The sequence below is a fragment of the Lynx canadensis genome, chromosome C2 (assembly GCF_007474595.2).
Source record: "Lynx canadensis isolate LIC74 chromosome C2, mLynCan4.pri.v2, whole genome shotgun sequence".
Taxonomy (NCBI): Eukaryota; Metazoa; Chordata; class Mammalia; order Carnivora; family Felidae; genus Lynx; species Lynx canadensis.
In genome coordinates this window covers 65,653,881-65,675,498 of record NC_044311.2, presented here as the reverse complement: position 1 = coordinate 65,675,498, position 21,618 = coordinate 65,653,881, and the positions used below count along the sequence as shown (strand labels likewise).

The window sequence follows — 21,618 nt, the reverse complement described above, 5'->3', positions numbered from 1 at the left end:
CTGTTTAGAAGATACAAAGAAAAGAAAGCTCTTCAGGTTGTTTTATTGTCTGTTTGGGTTTTTTAAATAAATGCAGCTATCTCCCTGGAAGTGTAACCAGAATCAAAATGGATTTATTTAATCTGTTTCCTCAGGTCTGCTCCTCCAGCAGATTGTGGTCATATGCTTTCATGGGTCTTCTTGTGCTCATTTTCATATTCTATTTTCATTATCTGCCTTCTCCATTATTGCTTATTGTAGATTTTTTAAGGCCCATTCATCAATGTTTTAGTCCACCTCCCAACACTTTCCCTATATTTTGTCACTTGAGGAAGAATGGCTACATTTCAGAGAACTACAGAAAAACTAGCACATTGATGCTTTGAGTGGAGGAGTAACATACTGGTTATTAGAAGTAGAGGAACAGTCAGGGTGCCTGGGTAGTTCAGCTGGTGAAGCAGCCAACTCTTGATTTTGGCTAAGGTCGTGATCTCATGGTTCGTCCTCTCTCTCTCTCTCTCTCTCCCCCCAAAATAAAGAAATAATAAAACATTTAAAAAAGAAGTAGAGGAATAGTCTACAACCATACCACCCTGAATGCACCCAATCTCTTCTAACCTCGGAAGCTAAGCAGGGTCAGGCCTGGTTAGTACTTGGATGGGAGAAGTAGAGGAGCATCCCTTCATTGGTTACCTGAGTTAAATAAAACAAGGACAAAGATGCACCTAGCATCAGGTACTCGGAAGACTTGTGTGACACTACAGAGCTCTCTGACAATGTAGGAGGGAGTAATGTTGGGTCTCCAGTCCAATTAAAGGTAATAAATTCTAGTCAGTCTACTCTCCATTCAGTCCCTCCAATTACTGTGAGAACCCATAAAGGGAGACCTGGTGTCAGGAGATGTGAGAATAAACCAAAGAAGCCTCCGGTTTAAGAGGTAATAGTCAGCCATGAAGGAATCTAGTGCATGTGAGGAAATGGGTGTCTTCTGTAATCATTTCAGAGGTCCTATGGTAAAATACCTAGAACAGAAATTAACTGAATGCAGCAAATATTTGTCGACGATCTACTGTGCTAGAAAGAACACTTACGGATATTGTGCTGGACAATACAAACACAGCCCCTGCCTATATGAGCCTGACCATCTTGGAAAGAAGACAAGTATACAGCTACAAATTTACTGAATATTGTAGTTAAAAAGTGGATGTTCAATAATCTATAGAAACAAATAGGGAAATATGATCTGGTCTGGGAGGTCAGAAAAGCCATCTCTGAGAAAGTGATATTTATACAACATTTCAAGGATATGTAGTAGTTATCTAGGAGAAAAGGGAGATTTCTGCAGAGAAGGAAGAGTTTATGCCAAGAGCACAAAGAAAGCAGGGCACATTTAACAACTGAGAAAAAATGTTAAAGGAGCAAGGAACATATTTCAAAATGAAGTGCAGAAACGGAAGTCAAATCACAGAAAGACTTATAAATTATGTTAAGGATTTGGAATGTTTCAGAAAGCGTTTATCTGGAAAATGTTTCTGAGACATCTCTAGAGCTACAGTGGGAGAACAGATTGAGGAGCTATAGAAATGTGGGGCAGTCAGTTATAAGGCAATGGCCTGATCTATGGTGGTGGGTGTGGAGACGAAAAGAAGCAGACAGATAGAAGGAATGTGCAGGAAGCCAAATCTATAGGCCTTGTTCACTGAGTGCATAAGGGAGTTTAGAGAACAGGAAAAGTAAGAATGATGCCCAGACATTGGGCTTGAGTCACTGGGCAGGGAATGGCGAGAGGTTCGCTGGTACCATTTACTAAGGAAGAAAGCCCTTCAAAAGTGTAGCTTTGGGCTGAGACTGTAAACTCTTTCAGAATCCAGTCAGGAGACTTGAAAGGGAATTTAATATAAAGAATGGCTAACTAGGTATGTATGTCATTGTTAACTAGGGAACTGAAAAAGCAAAGGAGAACCATAAATTTAGCACAGAAGAAGCAATTAAAATGAGCAGCTACCACCCATTAGGGCTGGGAAATCAAAGAGAAGAGACTGGAATTACTAAAACTTCGAAATTTGGAGCAAGGACCCTGCTGGACCAAAACTTAGACCTCCCACTAGAAGGCATTGCTCAACTGGTGCTATTATCTCCACTCTTGGAGCGGAATCCTGAAGGGTTGAGATCCAGACTTAGGAGGGGGCACTAACTCACTGGTGCTGATGGGAGGGAGGGTGGCAGGAGCAGGGAGGGAGTGGTAATGGAGGTAATTGTGCAACTTTCGGAAACACTAGATTCACCTGCTACTACAGAAAAGAACACAACTTTCTGGAGCAAAGAAGCCTCGTTTCAGAGACGCTCACAGGAACCCCAAAGGGCAGGAAGTCAGAAGCAAGTCCCTCTTTTCTCCTTTGGCATTGCAATGCCCCTATATCACCTCCTAGTGATGGAGACTAACAACCAGCAAAACAGAAATGAGGTTTGCAGAGTTCCAGCCCCCAGCATCACAGAGTTAATCATAGAAGGGTGGGTTTGGAGTTAAGAGATTATGGGCTAATAACTGGCACAAAAATGCATTGAGCTTAGGGTGCTGGCAAGATATCCAAGGGAAAGTACAGGAGTCTGGAGTTCTGGATAAAAGACCAAATAGAGATTTTTTTAGTTGTTGGCAAATTGATATCAACTGAAATCATAAGAGAGGGTGAGATGGCTGAGAAAGAGCATAGAATAAGAAGAGAGCCTTGCAGAGCACATTCCAAACTTAAGAAGATAACCATACAAAGGAGACTCAGAAGAAATGGCAAGAGGAATTGCAGCTGGAGGTAAACCAAATGCAATGCTGATGAGAGTCAAGCAAAAGAATCAAATATCTCTGTTCGCTATAGAAATCATTTTTTGGCATGAGGTTAGAAAACTAGAGTGCACAGGTCAAAACCAACTAGTCACCTATTTTTGTAAATAAAATTTATCGCACACAGCCATGTCATTCATTTACATATGGTCTATATCACCTTGGCCAAGTTGAGTAGTTGCTAGAGAGGCTGTATAGCTCACAAAGCCTAAAATATTTACTAACTGACCCTACACAGAAAACGTATGCTGTACCCTGGTTTATAGCATTATCCATCCCAAAAGTATATACCTTTGTACACTACATCTTTGCACTTACAAATCCAAGTGATAATAAAGTGGCAGTCCGGCAATGAAATTCCAAGGACTAGCTAAAAAGGTGGAAGAGAAATTGACATTTGTCTATACCTACCTACATCTTACAGATAACCACCAATTCCACCTCACAATAAGGTAGTTTTTGATGCTTACATTCAAAGAAATGTTTAGCCTATGACTTCCCACTTTGCTGCTATTGCAGTTATTTATTACTGTGTCATCAATCACCCAAATATAGTGGTTTAGAATAATCAATATTATCTCTCACAATTCTATGAGCTGACGAGACTCAGCTAGGGGTGGATCTTGCTCACTGTCTCTCATGTAGTTCAATCAACTGGCTTCTGTGCCTGGGGCTAGAGTCATCTGAAGGCTAAGATGTACTAGACTACAACACGGCTTCCTCATATGGTTGACACAGCTGACTGGAGTGCCTACCCATGTGGCCTGTCCATGTGAATGAGGCTTTAAACAGCATTACAGCTGGGTTCCAAGAGGAAATATTTCAAGAGAAAGGAAGTGGAAACCACCAGTCTTCTTTAAGGCCACTTCCAGAACTTCCACCATATTCTACTAGTTGAAGTAGTTACAGGCCAGCCCAGATTCACAGGGTTGGAGGAATAGATTCCATTTCTCCGAGGATGAGTGCGTTCATGAGGAGAATGAAATGATAGCATCTATCTTGGAGACAAGCTTCAGCAGCAGAGCTATGGACCTGTGTCCTGTACTGGAAAACACCTGCAAGCAAGAATCAGGAGGATAGTAATGTCAAGGCCTCTGAGGTTGGAACACTGCAGAGCCACTCTACTCAACCACTAGGTGTCTAGAAGGACTCACTGGTGAGCAGCTCATCTTTCCAAATTAAAAGCCCTGGTAATGATCCTAACTTTTTCTAAATGGAAGTTCCTGAGAGGTCTTTACGAAGATGTGAATGGGAAGGAACAGGGTGCCAAATTTTTCCCAAGGGCTTTTAATTTGGTTAATGTGACTCTACAGAGGATGATCATATCACTTTCAGACAATTCCGGTAGCAAGTAAGTAATTTCCTTTTACTGCTACAGAGTTAATTTGCGTGTGCAGAAAAAAATAATTAAAAAAACCTAATTGTACAAGCTACACTGTGTTCTGAGCCCACTAGAAGTTGATATCAGCATCACCACCTCTGAGATCTGTTATCTGTAATAGAAACAGCTGTTGTACCTAATGAAAACACTTGAAATTTTCATCTGAAGCAGCAGAATTATAGCAGCACCTCCTAGTTCCACGTACTTAAAGGGTCTGTCAGAATCCCCATTACCTAACACAATTTCCAGGGCTTCACTTTGTTATAGGTCTATAAAAAGCCCATCAAGAGGAAATCTGATTCATGAGTGCTGACCTCCTGTCTACATTTTTTTTCTTTGAGATTTCTTGAAGAACTCAGAGGAAGAAAGAAAGAGACAGTTGTGTTTTTTCCTAATTTACCAGGATGAAAATATATTCTTTATAGAGTTTTAGGAAAGTGGCTTTTGTTTTGGTTTGGCTTTACAGCATATTTCCTTTCCAGTAATTAACTCAAGAAAGATATATGTTTGTTGGTTTAGCTGTGCAAAAAAAAAAAGCAGACTACGTCCAAAAAACGTAAATTTTCTTACGCTGGAAAGTTCCGTGCTACAGCAGGACGCTTTAACAAGGTTCAGTCCATAACAACAACAACAACAACAACAACAACAACAACAATAACAACAACAAAAGACAAAACAAAAAAGCCTGAGAAAACATAATCTTTTGAATATCCCAGAGGTCTTGTTATCGAACTGTTCATTCATGCATTCGCCCAACATTTACCGGGCATCTCCTGCAGGTCAGACATTGTTCTAGACATCGGAGATACAGCCATGAAAAAACAGTACCATCACAATGTCTGCATTCTGAAGTAGACGCTAAACTACCTAAAGAAATATGCAATATATTGTAAGTAATGAATGCCATGGCTGCGGGAAGCAGGAAAGGAAAATGGAAAGTGCCAATGATTGCAACTGCACTAGAATAGTCAGGCCAGGATTCATTGAAGTGACGTTTGAACAAAAATCTGAAAGAAATGCAAGCCATGCAATATGTTGGAAAAGCATTCTAAGTAAAGGAAACAGCAAATGTAAAACCCTGAGATTAGAGAGGACCTAGCATGTACAAGGAAATACAAGGAGGGCTGGGGGACTGCAATAGAATGAACAAGAGTGACAAAAGATGAAGTGAGGAAACAGATGACATGATGCTTTGTCAGACAAAAAGCCAAAATCACTCTAGGCTGCTGAGATGAGAGTAGATTGGAGGGGGGGGGGGGGGGGGGGGGGGCAAGTGTAGAATCAAGGAGACTAGTTTACTGCAACGTCACAAGAGGTGACTTGTACCCAACGGCAGAGGACTTGAACCTTGAAGCCAGGTGGTCACAGTGGATGTGAGGCCAAATGGGGAATTGTGGTGACTTCCATCTAATGTGGAATTTGACCATGAACCAGCACAATTTGTTTGTTTTCAATTCTCAAAATAAATTTCTTTCAATCTGGGCCTAAGAAGTCACAAGGAATTTCTAATTTAGTCTACCTTTATAATCCACCTATACAAGATCCACATCCTCTGTTCCTTAGTTTTTCATCTATAACCAGAAAGAATACAGAACCTAACTGCAAATCCTTGACCCTTCAGCCCCCACTCATGGGACTTTGGGCAAGTCACAACCTTCTGAGAAACATAACGTGTTCAAATCCTTACCACCCTCAGAGTCTATGATTTCATGTTACCAAGCATTGAATCCTAAAGCCCATTAAAGCTTTATGAACTAGGCCTGAAGATAAATAGAAAAAGAAGTCTTTAGAAAAAGGAGGCTTTAAAAAAAATGTGCCAACTGTTAAGTTGGAACGTTCCTATTTCTTTTCACCACAGAATCAGTTAAGAGAAACAGTTAAGCAGCACTCTGTCTTTAACTCGGAAGAAAAGTTATTTGCTTTTCCTTTACAAAGTCTAAACTTCACGTTGAGAAGATCAGGATTTAATCTGGTACAACATATAAAGTACTGTCTTATTCTGATATACCTCTGGATCGCTGATTTGACCCTAAATGAGGAAAAATGAAATTTTGTTATTTTAAAAGTAACGAGAGAAAGACTCTGCCATATAATCATGGTCCTGTGAATTTTCATGAAAAGAAATAATACTTTACGTTCCATCAAATATTATAATATAGTACATCACAATCTTCAATGAATTCATCTAATGGAGTATATAGGTGGATGTTTAAAGACATCCATATGAACTTGTCCAAAATTATTTAGCTTTTTATGTTCCGTTTTACCTCAAAATCTTAACTTATAAATTGTACTCATCATCACACGGACGTGACATTCATTGATATACTAATTTGGTCCTTTAAGATGAAAATGGGATAGAATTGTATGTCACTTAGCAACTCTGTGCTGTTCAAGCCTGTTGATGTAGGCAGAGCAAGCAGGGGAGAATACAAATCTGGGAGATGGGCCAGGGGCAGTTGGTTGAGGAGGAAGAGAGAAGAGCAAATTGGAACATTTTATTTACTTTCCACATCAGCATTCAAACCTGAATCCCTCCAGAAACTCTTCTGAGAGAGATTGCACATGCGGCACTATCATTCATCGGCCAGTCATTTGGGCTGACTAATATGTGGTTAGGGCCTTCGGTTGTGTCTCTCTGAAAGTACTGCTGTCTTTTCAAAGATTCAGCAGCCGTACTACTCATTTGCAAAGCAGTTTTTCCAGCAATCAGGCTTTTCCTGTGTGTCTTGTTCTTTAAGGAGTCTCTGCAGATTTATTGCAATTTGATTGTGAATCTTCTCTGCTTCTGGTTATGGGCTTCCTCATTAGCATATCCCCAAATTCCTTTACAGTGTGTACTCTAAGCACTGCTAAGCAGTTCTGTCCATGGAATAATGCAGATCGTGTGGAGAAACCTAAGTGCTCTTGTTGCTGACCACACTGGGGAGAAGGACAGGGACAGACTATGAGGACAAGGAGAGAGAGGCAAGGCCCGAGAGGCAGAAGAGGCCAGGTGCCTAGGATAAATGGTCAAAGTTCCTGGGATAAGTGAGCCTATGCCAGCAGGTGTCCAGACAGCAGTTGTAGTGGAGGAACCTCCACCAAAGCCCGAGCAGACCTCCGATTGTGGTCAGAGGCTGAGCCCTGGGGCCATCGGACCTGCAGGGAGCATCTCCTCCTCAAATGTTGCACTCAGCAAAGCCAAGTCTAACCTGGAAAGTGGAGGAGGCCAAAAGCCTTGGTGCTGGCCATCTTCCCAAGCTCCAGTGTGATCGTCCAAATCTAAATGACAAACTTTAGTTACCACTTAAACCAAACAACATCTTTCTCCTCTTACTTAATGGAAAAAAAGTGTGTGGTTAATTTGTTAAACATTTTCAGCCAACTGTATTTGCTGGTCACTTATTTCCCACCTGTGCGCGGTCTTCCCTACAAAACTGGGAATACCTGTTTTATGTACTTTTTTGGTTGAAAATATTCTAAAACTTTAATGATCTGGCAAGAAATTTCTGCAGCAGAAGCATTTCTGGGCAGGAGTCAAATCCTAGCATGGCCTCATCCAGAGAGCATGTACCCAGGAGCTTTGCCAGTTCTCACCAGGAGTGTATCAAGGGGCAAACAAAGCTAACTGCCATTGTGCTCACATGCATAATAAAATACTGTGTCAGTCAACAGATGATCAAACTATGTTAGTCTCTTTGAAGTCTGCCTTTGAATAACTATCACAATTTAAACAAGCTATAGAGAAATTTATTTCACATAAATAACTAAGTTAATTAATACTGTGATGATGGCAAATATTATCAGTGATTACCATTGATCTTTTAATATTGTGCCAAGCACTTCATCAAGTTATCATATTTAATCATTGCAACAACCCTGTGAGGGAGATGTCATTACTTCTCCTTTGAAAGGTGAGGAAAGGAGCTTTGTAGAATTAACAAGGTAACAAACCTAAGTTTGTAGTGACAGGGTTTAGTTTTGAGTCAGAGTTGTTTGGGTGGATCAAAGGCTCCATTCCTAATCATTAGGTAGAGCAGTTAATGTTAAACCAAATGCAGCTACTAAAAGTCAATGGCACAAAGAATATTTTCTGACCCAGGTGCAGATTCTGTAAGACAACCAGTGAGACAACCCTCGAGTCTCCCTTTCAGCAGCAAGTTGAACAGGAGCATCAGAGGCTATGGTAGGCATCCTTCACCCTTCTCTGGATCACAGCTGACGGGCCCAGCTGAGGATGTACCCAGACAGCTCTGCAGCCGCTGCCTGACCAAATCCAAACCCTGGAACCCACTGTCCCCTGGATCATCTGCTCTTACTGTCTTTTCTCATCATCCCTCCTTCTATAAACATCGTGTTTAGGTTGGCTCTGATAGCTCACTGCTTTCCCTCTTCCTGCCATATCAGAACTTCAAGGGAACAGCTTGGAATTCTGGTCATTCCTATAGTGTACTTACTGTCAATCTGAGGGTCACCCTCTGGTAAGTTATCTGAATTATTCAGAAATGCAACCTGTCAATGATACCGCAATTTCAGAAGCACATATTGCCATAACTCCTCCAGGCTTTATCCTCACAGCCCAGAAGCCTTGAGACTGGAACTGGGTAGCACATTTCTCACTCCTTCACTTCCTGGGATTCCCTCCCTGCCTGTCCCACTAGTGAGCTGATAGAGGAAGGTAACTAAAACAGAAATTGGAAATGCTTATATTTAGTTTTTTAATGTCTATAAAAACTTTTCAAAATGCATCTTTCAGAAGTTCAGTGAAATATCTGGGGCAAGGGAGGGGAGCGTATATCTCAATTCTATTTTGAACCGAAGAGCGAGTTTGCAGTTCATTCTAAAAGTTACTCTCCTTAAATTACCAAAGGTGTCTTCTTTGCTTGGCAGCCCAGCATTTTATTGCATGTATTTTATACATTAAGTTTTGCAATACTTTATAATTCTGGAGAATAACACAATAACAGCTTATACCACTTGGTAGTTAAATGAACCATAGGACATCTTCCATTCTGTATTGAAAGTGGGATTAATACAGAGTTCAGAGCAATTGACTTGTAGCTCATTCAATCATTCACAGTGTACTCATTATACCTTTCATCTTTTGGAGAAGGGCAGAAATGAAAGTGCCTTTACATGCAGCCCTAAAGGAAGGTATGGGCCATTTCTCATTCTGATTATGACTTTCTTAAAACAGTGTATGTGGAGGAGGGGGAAAGGCTATAATCTAAAACACATACAAATGCCATAAGCATAAACACACCCTTATCTCTTAGCATCATCAAAACTGTGTGTGTGTAAACCTTATGTGTACTCTGCTGAAAATGGTTTTCTGCTTGAAAGAAGATTCTGGAGACGAGAATGAATGGCTGACCAAAGGATAACTATAGGCCTGTATTAGAGATCCTAACCTAAAAATAAGACAAAATTAAGCCCTCTCATTGAATTCGAAGAAACCCAAAAGATTTTTAATTTCCCAAGACCTCTTATGCAGAAAAGACCCCTTCAGCTTCACAGTGATTCGCTTAATCACATTAACGTAGATATTTAGAAGCAGCTGGAAAAATTGATTCAAGAAATGGTAGTATGTCTGCTATGTACTATCCTGAAGTACAGGGGTCAAAAATTATGTTTTTTAAAACCATGATAGAGGAATTCCACTTCAGGAAATGGAGTAGATATGCTTTTCCCTACTTCTCCCATTAAGTACAACTAAAAGCCCTGGACATTACATGTAAAACAAACACAAGACTCTGGAAGGTGGAATGAAAAGGACTGACAACTGAGGGACATGGAGACTTGAGGAATGACATTATGGTAAGTTCACTGTTTTTTTTTTTCCTCATACATACTACACTCGTTGCTGAAGAAGCTACTAATCCAGAAACACTAACATGTGTAGACAAAACAAGCCCCAACAAAAGCCTACCCTCTCTAGCCAGAGGACAAGGAAAGAGGAAGCCTCGTAAAATGGAAAACTCTTAGACGATAATCACTCTACTCCAGCCAAACATCACAGAAAAAAAAAAAAAAGGTGCTCCAACACCCACCCATGTCGGCAAAGCACAAGTAAAGAGTCAGACTTCTACTCTCACTAGGCTATAACAAGATATCCCAGCCTTCCCAGTCTAACAGGGTGGTGTCAGAGAACACCAGATATGGAGCCTGGACTTCCATCTCCACTGGGTGATAAGGCACCACTTCCTCCCTTCCCTCTGCTGGTGTGGTTTCAGAGGAGGCCTAGTAGACAATCAAGAATTTTGCCACATGCCAACAATTATGAACCTGCCTCCTCCACGTGATGTCAGTGGAGGCTGCATGGCAAGCCCTGATGTGAGATTGCTACCTCTCCCAGCTAGGGAGGTATCAGTGAAACCCTAGTGAGGAGTTTGAATGCTCATCCTCACCCAGAAGTAGTGAGGAACCCTTCCCTCAGGAGTCAATGAAGGCTGAGTGGGGAACCTGAACTTCCATACCCACCTAGCAGTGACAAGGCAGTACACCTCCCATCCTCTGCCATAGCAGTGTCAGAAAAATCCAGCTAAATGAGAAGGTGTGAATGAGATCCAGAACCTCGTATCATAATGCCCAAAATGTCCAGATTTCAACTGAAAATCACTGATCATACCATGAACCAGGGAGATCTCAAATTGAATGAAGACCATCAATAGATTCTAACACAGAGATGATAGAGATATTAGAATTATCTGACAAAGATTTTAAAGCAGCCATCATTTGAAAAAAAAATGTTTTAATGAGCAATTACAAACACCTTAAAGTGAATGAAAAAATTGAGTGTCCACAAAGAACTAGAAAGATTTAACAAATAACAGAAGATATAAAAAGAACCAAATAAAATTTTAGAACTGCAAATACTGAAAGAAATACTGATATTAAAAAACAAAGAACTCAGTGGATGTAAAATATGATACCAAATATCTGAAACATGGAGTGGAGAGGAATAAAGAATGAGTTTAAAATTAAGTGACAATCAGCTTAATATAGACTGCTATATGCAGATGTTATGTACAAATTGATTGGTGACCAAAAATCCATAAATAGTAATATATATGCAAAAAAATAAAATAAAGAGTAAGGAATCCAATTATATCACTAAAGAAAACCAGCAAACCAGGAAAGAGCAAAAGAGAAGAAAGGATCAGAGAAAAACTACAAAATAACCACAAAACAAGTAACAAAATGGCAATAAATACGTATCTATCAATAATTGGTTTGAATGTAAATGAAATAATCACTCCAATCAAAAGACATAGGGTGACAGAGTGAATTAAAAAAAAAAAAAAGACCCATCTTTATACTGCCTACAGGAGACTCATTTCAGACCTAAAGACACCTGCAGATTGAAAGTGAGGCGATGGAGAAAGATTTATCATACAAATGAATATCAAAAGAAAGGCGAGTAGCAACACTTATATTGAACAAAATAGACTTTAAAACAAATACTGTAAAAGAGACAAAGGATAGTGTATAAAGGGGACAGGGGAGCCTGGATGGCTCAGTCAGTTAATTGGCCAACTTCAGCTCAGGTCGTGATCTCTCAGTTCATGGTTCAAGCCCCGCATTGGCCTCTGTGCTGACAGCCCAGAGCCTGGAGCCTGCTTCGGATTCTGTGTCTCCCTCTCTCTCTCTGCCCCTCCCTTGCTCATGTGCTGTCTCTCTCTCTCTCAAAATAAATAAATAAGTAAATAAATAAATAAATAAATAAATAACATTAAAAAATTATAACAAAGGGGACAATCAAAAAAAGATATAATAATTGTAAATATTTATGCACCCAACATGAAGCACCCACATACATCAAACAGTTAAGAACAAACATAAAGAAACTAATCAATAGTAATACAATAATAGTAGGGGGCTTTAACACCCCACTTACATCAATGGACAGATCATCCAAATGGAGAATGAATAAGAAAACAGTGGCTTTGAATGACACACTAGACCAGATGAATTTAACAAGTATATTCAGAACATTCCATCCTAAAACAGCAGGATACACATTCTTTTCAAGTGCACATGGAATATTCTCCAGAATAGATCACATATTAGGCCACAAAACAAGCCTCAACAAATTCAAAAAGATCAAAGTTACACTATACATCTTTTCTGACCATAATGCTATGAAACTAGAAGTCAACCATAAGAAAAAAGTATGGAAATATGACAAATACATGCAGGGTAAATAACACGCTACTAAAAAATGAGTGGGTCAACCAAGAAATCGAAGAAGTATCAAAAAGTACATGAAAACAAACAAAAATGAAAGTACAACAGCCCAAAACCTTTGGGATGTAGCAAAAGTGGTTCTAAAAGAAAAGTTTATAACAATACAGGCCTATCTCAAGAAGCAAGAAAAATCTCAAATAAACAACCTAACCTTACACCTAAAAGAGACAGGAAAAAAAAAAAAAAAAAACAACAAACAAAACCAAAACCAGAGGAAGGAAGGAAGGAAATAATAAATATTAGAGCAGAAATAAATCACATAGAAACTAAAAAACAACAACACACCAATGAAACCAGGAACTGGTTCCTTGAAAAAAATCAACAAAATTGATAAACCTCTAGTCAGACTCACCAAGAAAAAAATAAAAGGACTCAAATAAAGGACTCAAAATCATAATGAAAAAAGGGAAATAACAACCAACACCACAGAAATACAAACAATCGTAAGAATGAAAACTATATGCCAACAAATTAGACAACCTAGAAGAAATGGATAAATTCCTAGAAACATAACCTACCAAAACTGCAGCAGGAAGAAATAGAAAACTTGAACAGACCAATTAGCAACAAGTAAATTAGGGGCATCTGGGTGGCTCAGTCAGTTGAGCGACCGACCAACTTCAGCTCAGGTCATGATCTCACGGTTTGTGAGTTCGAGCCCCACGTCGAGCTCTGTGCTCACAGCTCAGAGCCTGGAGCCTGCTTCGGATTCTGTGTCTCCCTCTCTGTCTACCCCTCCCCCACTCATGCTCTGTCTTTCTCTGTCAGAAACAAATAAACATTAAAAAAATTAAAAAAAAAAAAAGTAAATTGAATCAGTAGTCCAAATACTCCCAACAAACAGAAGTCCAGGACAAGACAGCTTCAAGGGGAGTTCTACCAAAACCTTAAGGAAGAGTTAATACCTATTCTTCTAAAATTATTCCAAAAAAATAGAAGAAAAACTTCCAAATTCATTCTATGAAGCCAGTATTACCCTGATACCAAAAACATATAAAGACACTACAAAAAAAAAAGAATTACAGGCCATCTCTGATGAACATAGATGCAAAACTCCTCAATAAAAATATAAGCAAACTGAATCCAACAATACATTAAAAAAAAAATCATTCACCAAAATCAAGTGGGATTTATTCCCAGGATGCAAGTTTGGTTTAATATTCACAAATCAATCAATTTGATAGATAACATCAATAAGAGAAAGGATAAAAAAATGATCATTTCAACAGATGCAGAAGAAGCATTTGACAGAGTACAACATCCATTTATGATAAAAGCTCTCAACAAAGTAGGTTTAGAAGGAACATACCTCAACATAATAATGTCCATATATGAAAGATCCACAGCTACCATTATCCTCAGTGGGCAAAAACTGAGAGCCTTTCCCCTAAGATCAGGAACAAGACATGAATGTCCACTCTCACCACTTTTATTCAACATAGTCCTGGAACTCATAGCCACACCAATTAAAAAACAAAAAGAAACAAAAGGCATCCAAATTGGTAAAGAAGAAGTGAAAGTGTCACTATTTACAGATGTCATGATATTTACAGAAAATCCTAAAGACTACAACAAAAAACTACTAGAAATGACAAATGAATTCAGTAAAGTCACAGGATACAAAATTAATGTGCAGAAATCTGTTACGTTTCTATACACTAATAATGAAACAGCAGAAAGAGAAACTAAGGAAAGAATTCAATTGACAATTGCACTAAAAATAATAAGATACCTAGGAAACACCTAACCAAAGAGGTGAAAGACCTATATTCTGAGAACTATAAAGCAATGATGAAAGAAATTGAAGATGACACAAAGAAACAGAAACACATTTCATACTCATGGATTGGAAAGAACAAATATTGTTAAAATGTCTATACTACCCAAAGCAATCTACACATTTAATGTAATCCCTATCAAAATGCTAACAACATTTTTCACATGACTAGAACAAACAATCCTAAAATTTATATGGAGCCACAAAAGATCCCAAATAGCCAAAGCAATTTTGAAAAAGAAAAGCAAAGCTGGAGGTATCACAATTCCAGACTTCAAGTTATATTACAAAGCTGTAGTAATCAAAACAGTATGGTACTGGCCCCAAAATAGACTTAATGATCAACAGAACAGAATAGAAAACCCAAGATAATCACATACTTACATGGCCAATTAATCCATGAGGAAAATCCAGTGAGAAGAAGTAGGAAAGCAGGAAAGAATATCCAATGAGAAAAAGTCTCTTCAAGAACTGGATACATGCAAAAGAATGAAAATAAACCACTTTCTTACACCATACACCAAAATAAGCTCAAAATGGATTAAAGAGCTAAGTGTGACACCCGAAACCATAAAAATCCTAAAAGAGAGCACAGACAGTAATCTCTCTGCCATTTGCCATCACAACATCTTTCTAGAATATGTCTCCTGAAGAAAGGGAAATAAAAGGAAAACTATTGGGACTACACACATAAAAAACTTCTGCACAGCGAAGGAAACAATCAATAAAACTAAGAGGCAACCTACTGAATGGGGGAAGTTATTTGCCAATGACGTATTCGATAAAGGGTTAGTATCCAAAATATGTAAGCTACTGATACAACTCAACACCCAAAAAACAAATAATACAATTAAAAATGGGCAGAAGACACAAGCAGACATTTCTTCAAAGAAGGCATACAGATAGCCAACAGACATATGAAAAGATGCTCAACATCACTGATCATCAGGGAAATGCAAATCAAAACTACAAGATATCACTTCACACATGTCAGAGCAGCTAGAATCAAAAACACAAGGAACAACAAGTGTTGGTGAGGATGTCGAAAAAGGGGAAGCCTCTTGCACTATTTGTGGGAATGTAAACTGGTACAGCCTCTATGGAAAACAGTATGGAGGTTCCTAAAAAATTAAAAATAGAACTACTCTACAATCCAGGAATAGCACCACTGGGCATTTACCCAAAAAATGCAAAACACTAATTCAAAAGGATACATGCACCCTGGTGTTTATTGCAGCATTATTTGTAATAGCCAAACTATGGAAGCAGCCTAAGTGTCCATCAACTGATGAATGCATAAAGAAGAAGAGGTATATCTATATACAATGGAATATGATTCAGCCATAAAAAAGAATGAAATCTTACCATTTGCAATGACATGGATGTAGCTAGAAAATATAAGGCTAAGTAAGATAAGTCAGTCATAAAAAGCCAATATCATATGATTTCACACATATATGGAATTTAAGAAACAAAACAAACAAGCAAGGAGGGAGAGAGACAGAGACAGAGAGAAAGAGAGAGAGAGAGAGAGAGAGAGAGAGAGAGAGAGAGAGAGAGAAACCAAGAAACAGACTCTTAACCATGGAGAAAAAACTGATGGTTACCTGAGGGGAGGTGGATGGGGAGATGGGTGAAATAAGTGATGGGAATTAAGGAGTGCACTTATCATGTTGTGCACTGGGTGATATATAGAATTGTTGAATCACTATATTGTACACCTGAAATTAATACAACACTGCACGTTAGCCATACTGGAATTAAAAAAAAACTTAAAACTCAGTGGAGAGGCTCAATAACAGAATAAAGGAGACAGAGGAAAGAATCAGTAAAATGAGGATAGGAAAATAGAAATTACCCAATCTAGGGGCACCTGGGTGGCTCAGTCAGTTAAGCAGCTGACGTCAGCTCAGGTCATGATCTCATAGTTCATGAGTTAGAGCCCCATGTAGGGCTCTGTGCAGACAGCTCAGACTCTGGAGTCTGCTTTGGATTCTGTTTCTGTCTCTCTCTCCCTCTCTCTCTCTCTCCCTCTCAAAAATAAATATTAAAGAAAAAAACAACAAAGAAGAAAAGAAATTACCCAATCTAAACAATACCAATGGGCTCTAATAAAGGTATGTGCCCTGGGTCCTGTCTCTGTCTCTCTCTCTGCCTGGATTCTGCCTCAACTTCCCCATATGGCATCTCGAAGCATGCTATGTACTTCTTCCAGGACTTATGAATAATATACTCTCTATTTCAGTTTCTCTTGTGGTCTTTTGTTAAACTGTGAGCAGTTCATCATCCAGTACCCTTGCTCTACTTAGCAAATGTTAACAAAGTCATAAGAGTCTTCCAGTCTTTCTCTGCCTTTTGTGGTTTTAATTGGGCATTTTATATGATTCTATTTTCTCTCCCTTCTTAGCATATCAGTTATGCTTCTTTTTTTACTTTTTTTACTGGTTGTCCTAGAGTTTTCAATATACATTTACAACTAATCCAAACCCACTTCCTTTTTTTTTAATTTTGCTTAATGTTTATTTATATTTGAGAGAGAGAGAGAGAGAGAGAGAGAGAGAGAGAGACAATATGTGAGCTGGGGAGGGGCAGGAGCAGAGAGAGACAGAGACAGAATCTGAAGCAGGCTCCAGGTTCTGAGCTGTCAGCGTAGAGCCCCATGCAGGGCTCAAACTCACCAGCCATGAGATCATGACCTAAGCCAAAGTTGGATGTTTAAAAACCTGAGCCACCCAGGTGCCCTGGCAAGTCCACTTTCAAATGGATACCACTATACCAGTACACAAGTAGTGTGAGTACCTTATAATAACAAAATAATCTTATTTTTTTCATCTCTGTATCATTGCTGTCCATCATTTTATTTATATATACAAGCAAATATAAGCATATATATATATATATATATATATATATATATACATACACACATACTACATAAGCATACCTAGTCAAATACATTGTTGCTATTATTATTGACCATTCACCAAGATAGACCACATTCTAGGCCATAAAACCACCTGAGAATTTAGATCAATAGAAATCATACAGAATTAGATTAGATTAGAAATCAATAACAGAAAGATAACTTAAAATCTCAAAATCACAGAAGTTAAACAACATACAGATGCATAATAAATGGGTCAAATAAGAAATCTCAAGGGAAATTTTAAAATATTTTAAACTAAATGAAAATAAAAGCATAACTTACCAAATTTGTTGGATACAGTAAAAGTAGTGCTTAGAGAGAGATTTGTAGCATTTAAATGTATACATTAGAAAAGAAGAAAGATCTAAAATCAAGCATCTTAGTTTCCCCTGAAGAAACTAAAACAAACAAAGAAAGGCAAATTAAATCCAAAGTAAGCAGAAAAAAATAAATATTAAGAATTAGAGCAGAAATCAGTGAAAGCAAAAACAGGAAATCAATAGGGAAAAACAACCAAAGATCAATAAAATCAATAAGCCTCTAGCCAAGCTAACCAAGAAAATTTAAAAAAAAAATCAGAAGACACAAATTACTAATCATCAGAAATTAAAGAGGGGCTATCACTATAGATCCCATCAAAATTAAAAGGATAAAAAGGAATACTGTGAACAAATGCTATGCCCACAAATTTGATAACCTAGATGAAATGGTCCAATTCCTTGAAGGACACAATCTGTCAAAACTCACTCAAGAAGAAATAGATAATCAGAACAGGCCTATCTATTAAGGGTATTAAATCAATAATCAATAACCTTTTTGTTGTTTTTTTGTTTTTATTTGAGAGAGAGAGAGAGAGAGGATGAGTGGGGGAGAGGGGCAGAAGGAGAAAGAGAAAGAGAGAGAGAGAGAGAGAGAGAGAGAGAGAGAGAGAGAGAGAGAATGTTAAGCAGGCTCCATGTTCAGTGGAGAGCCTGATTTAGAACTCGATGCCACGACCCTGGGATCATGACCTGAGCCAAAATCAAGAGTTGGACACTCAACAACTGAGCCACCTAGGAGCCCAATAATTAATAACCTTCTAAACATATGAACAGCAAATATTTAAATGGGGGAATATATGTAGAGCAAATTATAAATGGGGGAAGGCAAAGACATGTTAAAGAAAATAAAGTGTTTACACTCCAGTTGAACATAAAATGAAGAAAAGAGTAAACTGAAAATTTTCAGATTACTAGTGTCTGCATTTTTTTATTGAGGTGTATTTATATATAAATATTATTTATATATATTATATATTAATATATATATATTAATACCTAGAGCAACTACTAAAAATGCTATACAAAATGATACACTAAAAACACTAGATTACTTAAAATGGAATTCTAACAAATATCCCAGTGCCCCTAGGAAGGTTAAAAAAAAGAGAGAGAACAAAAAGAAAACAAAAAATAAAATGACAAAGCCCTTACATACCAATAATTATATTAAACCTAAATGGTCTAAATAATGCCACGGGAAAGAATTTGGCAAAATGAATATAGAATCATGATTCAACAATATTCTGTCTACAAACTCTTCAAATATAATGACAGGCTAAAGGTCAAAGGATGGAAACAGATATCACACAGACTTTGGTATAAGGAAAGCAGTAGTGGCTATATTAATACCGGACAAAGTAGACTTCAGAGCAAAGTAAATTACTGGAGGCAGAGAGAGATATTATATAATTATAAAAGGATCAGTCCACCAAGAAGACATAGCAATGTATATGCACCAAACAACAGGGCTGCAAAAGATATGAAACAAAAATTGATACGACTGAAAGGAAAAATGGACAAATCAACAATTATAGTTGGAGATTTTAACTCCTCTGTCTCAACAATTGATTGAGCAACTAATCAAAAAATTCAGCAGGAATGTATAGAGCTCAATGATACCATCAACCAAGAGTACATAGCACACATTTATAGAACATCTATCCAACAACAGCAGAATACATGTTCTTTTCAAGTGCCCATGGAATATATACCAAGACAAACTATATCCTGGGCTAAAAACAAACTTAACAAATTTTTTAAAACTGAAATCATAAGCAACATTTCCTTCCACTGCAATGGACAAATATCAGAAAGATAACAGGAAAATCTCTAAATACTAGGATAATCCATGGATCAAAAAGAAGTCTCAAGAAAAATTTAAAACTACATTGAAAGATAAATGTATAACATTAAATGCATATAGTATAAAAGAAAAAATCTCAAATCAATTATTGAAGCCCCACCTCAAGAACATAAAAAAGAAAAACAAAATAAACCTAAATCAAGCACAAAAAGGAAATAATAAAAAGAAAACTAAAACTCCACGAAAAGGAAAGAAAAAAAATAGAGAAAATCAATGAAAGCACTGGTTCTTTGAGCAGATCAATAAAACCTGCAGACCTCTAGTAAGACTAAAGAAATAAAAAAGAGATGACACAAATCACCAATATCAGGAATGAAATCAGGTATCACTATACACCCTGCAGACATCAAAAGGGAATACTATAACTCTAGAAATATAAATTTCAAATATAAACATCAAAAGGGAATACTATAGCTCTAGAAATATAAATTTGACACTTAGATGAAATGTACTAATTCCTCAAGAAACACAAATCAGCACAACTCACCCAATATGGAATAATTTCAATCACTCTATAACTATTAAGGAAATTATTAATTCATAATTTAAAACTCCAAAAAGAAATCTCCAATCCCAGCTGGTTTGATGTAAATTCTGCATGATCTCTTTCAAAGAATGCAAGGGGAAGAAACCCTCCCCAATTCACATGATAAAACTAGTATTATCCTGATAACAAATAAGACAAAAATGGAAAAAAAATGCAAATCAGTATCTTTTATGATTATAGATGCAAAGAATCCTTAAAACATTAGCAAATAGAATTCAGCAACATGCAAGAATTATAGTCCATAACCAAGTGGAGTTTATTCCAGAGATGCAAGTCTGAATGTTTGAAATTCAATTTAATCTTCCATATTAACAGTATACAAAAGAAAAAAATTACACGATCACATCAATTGATAAAAAGCAGTCAACAACATTTAACACCTATTCATGATATAAAAAAAAACCACTCAGAAGAGTAGAAATAGAGGCAAAACTCCTCACACTGTTAAAGAGTGTCTACAAAAATCCTGCAGCTAACATTATACTTAATAGTCAAAGACTAAAGGCATTCCCCCTTAAGATCAGAAACAAGGCAAGGAAGTCACCTCTCACCACTCTTATTCAACATTGTGCTGGAAATTCTGTCCACCACTGAAAGACAAGAAAAGGAAATAAAAGGCATAGAGTTCAGAAAAGAAGAAATAGAACTTCCCTTTTTGCAGATGGCATGATTGTCTACAGAGAAAATCCCAACGAATCTACAAAATGATGAGGAGGAGAAAGAGGAAGAGGAGGAGGAGGAGGAGGAGGAGGATCAGTGAGTTCAGCAAGGTTGCAAGACGTAAGATAAATGTGCAAAACTCAATTATATAACTATATGCTAGTTGTGATCAAGGTCACTGAAACTTATAATACCATTTATAATTGCTCAAAAAAAAAAGTGAAATGCTTTGGTATGAATCTAACAAAACATGTATAGCACATGTATGCCCAAAACTTCAAAGCATTAAGGAAAGAAATCAAAGATCTAAATAAATGGTGAGACACACTGTGTCCATAAATTATAAGACTCAGCATAGTATAGACATCACTTACTCAAAATTGATATAGAGGCTTAAGGCAACTCCTATTAAAATTCCAGCAAGATTTTCCATAGATGAAGACAAGACTATTCTAACATTTATATGGAAAGACAAAGAACACAGAATAGCTAAAACACTTTAGAAAAAGAATGAAGTGGGAGGAATCAGTCTACTTAAGTTCAAGACTTTGTTAGCTATTAGTAATCAAGACTTTGTGGTATTGATGAAGAAATAGACACATAGCTCAATGAAACAAAACAGAAAATCCAGAAATAAATCCACATAAATATAAAGAAGCAAAAGAAATTTAATGAAGGAAAGATAGCCTCTTCACCAAATGAGGCTGGAGCATTTGTACATACATAGGCAAAAAAAAAAAAAAAAAAATCCTGACTTAAGTATCACACTTTATTCAAAAGTTGACTAAAACTGTAAAATATAAAACTGTAAAACTTTTAGAAAAAAAATAGAAGAAAATCTCTGGGATCTTAGTATTTGCAAAGAGCTTTTAGATTTGATACAAAAAGCATGATCCATAAAAGTCTAATTGGCAAATTAGACTACAAAATTAAAAACTTTTGTTTTATGAAAGATTCTTTTGCAAAGGATGAAAAGACCAGTTACAGGGCAAGAGAAAAATATTTGTGGACACATGTTCAACAAAGGACCAGTATTTAGATTATATAAAGAACTCTCAGGACACCTGGGTGGCTCAGTTGAGTGCCTGACTCTTGATTT

The 21,618-nt window shown here is 37.4% G+C and overlaps 1 protein-coding gene across 1 annotated transcript in view; it reads left to right on the top strand.

The window, feature by feature from the left end:
* The window catches only part of SPATA16 (spermatogenesis associated 16), a 219,796-nt gene that overhangs the window by 185,904 nt on the left and 12,274 nt on the right, over nt 1–21,618 (top strand). The gene's annotated exons all lie outside the window — the stretch shown is intronic.